This window comes from Echiichthys vipera (genome assembly GCF_963691815.1).
Source record: "Echiichthys vipera genome assembly, chromosome: 20".
Lineage (NCBI taxonomy): Eukaryota > Metazoa > Chordata > Actinopteri > Perciformes > Trachinidae > Echiichthys > Echiichthys vipera.
The window spans coordinates 1,446,078-1,448,577 of NC_139845.1; the positions used below are offsets into that span (position 1 = coordinate 1,446,078).

The 2,500-nt window shown below is 44.2% G+C and overlaps 1 protein-coding gene across 1 annotated transcript in view; it reads right to left on the reverse strand.

Annotated features, from left to right (window-relative positions):
* Nucleotides 1-2,134, reverse strand: part of LOC310962555 (ras-related protein Rap-1b-like) — a 7,007-nt gene extending 4,873 nt beyond the window's left edge. Inside the window, exon 1 of the mRNA XM_083935059.1 lies at nucleotides 2,061-2,134. The gene's annotated coding sequence lies outside the window, so the exon portion shown is untranslated. The remainder of the gene's footprint in view (nucleotides 1-2,060) is intronic.
* Between the last annotated feature and the right edge of the window lie 366 nt (nucleotides 2,135-2,500).

A 2,500-nucleotide genomic window follows, 5' to 3' on the forward strand; every position in this document is an offset into this window, starting at 1 on the left:
AGCAGCAGCAGCAGAGAGGGAGTCGTGTATAAAGTCCAGACGAGAGGAAACCAGACTCTGCATCATCTGCATAGAAACGACTTTTCTGTGGCTGAATATCGTTTAACATATGAACGAGGGCAGAGACGGTGAAACACTTGTACGGGTTAATTACACTCTTACTCGTCACACACTCGTCGATCCTCGTGTGTAACGTTGCGGTTAACGCGGTGGATCAGAGGAGTCTTTGCATTAAAGAGATCCCTGTGTGTGAAGCGTCCTGGGCTCCAGACTGAACCTGTGGAGCTGGGGGAGCAGAGTAGACCTGGTCTTGATCGTGGAGCAGGAGCCCGGAGGTCTGAGCCGCTCCACGTCTCTGCTCCGTCTGATGCAACAAGTCCGGACGAGTTCAAGCGCTTCAACCTGGAGCTGCACCTGCCCCTGCCAGCACCCCAGGGTCCTGGATCTTCCCCTCACGCCTCATGCCACCAAGTATTCAATGAGTACGCATCGTTTTGTGCTGGTTTTGCATCTATTTTTAGTCATTTCGCATCTTTTTATGGTGGTTTTGCATCTATTTTTAGTCATTTCGCATCTTTTTGTGGTGGTTTTGCATCTATTTTTAGTCATTTCGCATCTTTTTGTGGTGGTTTTGCATCTATTTTGAGTCATTTTGCATCTTTTTGTGGTGGTTTTGCCTCTATTTTTAGTCATTTTGCATCTTTTTGTGGTGGTTTTGCATCTATTTTGAGTCATTTTGCATCTTTTTGTGGTGGTTTTGCATCAATTTTTAGTCATTTTGCATCTTTTTGTGCTGGTTTTGCATCTATTTTCAGTCATTTTGCATCTTTTTGTGGTGGTTTTGCATCTATTTTTAGTCACTTTGTGCTGATTTTGCATCTATTTTCAGTCATTTTGCATCTTTTGGTTTGGTTTGTTGATGACTTTAATCTCAGAGGATATCCAAGTTTCATTCCCGTAAATTTGTATTTTTTTTATTGTAATCTGCCGACTTTAATCTCAGAAAAATTCTGAGTTTCTTTCTCGTAAATTTGTGATTTTTTTATCGTAAATTGACGACTTTAATCTCAGAGAATATCCAAGTTTAAGTCCCCTAAATTTGTGGGGGGGGGGGGTTTATCGTAAATTGCGACTTTAATCTCAGAATATCGGAGTTTCTTTCTTGTACATTTCTGGGGTTTTTTTTTATCGTAAATTGACGACTTTAATCTCAGAGAATATCCAAGTTTCATTTTGTAAATTTGTGGGGGGGGGGGGGGTTTATCGTGAATTGCCGACTGTAATCTCAGATTATCGCAGTTTCTTTAGTCATTTTTTTGTGCACTAACGTGTGAAGTTCTGCTTTTTCCAACATGTTAATCTAAACTAAAGTAAAGTTGTTGAAGACAGATGGACACAAACACACAAACAGATCCCTGAGTCAACCAGAACTAGGTGGGGCCTGTCAATACCAGTGTGTGTGTGTGTGTGTGTGTGTGTGTGTGTGTGTGTGTGTGTGTGTGTGTGTGTGTGTGTGTGTGTGTTGCTGACAGTACAACAGCAGAGGAACAACAGCCAGGCCACACTACAGTCAGACAGACAGGTAGACAGTCAGACAGGTTTCTGCAATAAGTTACTTCCTCTCTTTCTCTTTTTTTTTTTTCCTCCAGCAGAGCAGCGGGAGTTCCGCAGCTCTGTGGCCGCCTCAGAACGCCTCCCACCCGGCCAGCTCAGGCACGCAGGCAGGCCCCGCTCCTGCTCTCGCTGGAGCTCGAGGAGCGCGGGAGACCAACGGCAGAAAATGGAACGCGCGGATTTTTCTTCTTCGTGAAGACGGACGGAGACAAGCGGCCGCCATGTTTGTTATAACAGTTATAACAGTATTTTCATTAACGGCCGGTCGCTTCCGCAAACCCAGCCCAGCTCGGCACGGCTCGACACCGGCCTGTCTCCCCCCTCCACCGACCCCACTGTTGTCACGGTACGTCCGGGACCCTCCCGGGTGAAGCTAACGTGATGGAGGGAGGAAAGAGAAGGAGAAAAAGGGGGAAAGAGAGAGAAAAGAGGGACGCGGTACTCACAGTCATCCAGCCGTCCGCGCCGCTGCTCTCCCTCTCTCGCTCTCTCTCTCTCTTCTTCACTGTGTGCGGACGTCGCTCGACCAAGAGCCGCTCCCTCCTGCCGCCGCCGCCGCCGCTGCGCGCTGACGTCAAGCTCGACGCGGTAGAACGCAGGCGCTTCCTGTTGACTCTTTCAAAATAAGAGAAGTTTAAAAAATAAAATGAAAAATAAAATAAAAAGTGAAGATTTGATGGGAAAAAAGAAAAGGCCCACGATGGCGCATCAGCACGAGACTAAGCACGAGTCAAGTCTCAATCAATATAATAAATAAATACATAAATAATTAAATAAATACATAAATAATTAAATAAATACATAAATAATTAAATAAATACATAAATAATTAAATAAATACATAAATAATTAAATAAATACATAAATAATTAAATCAATACATAAA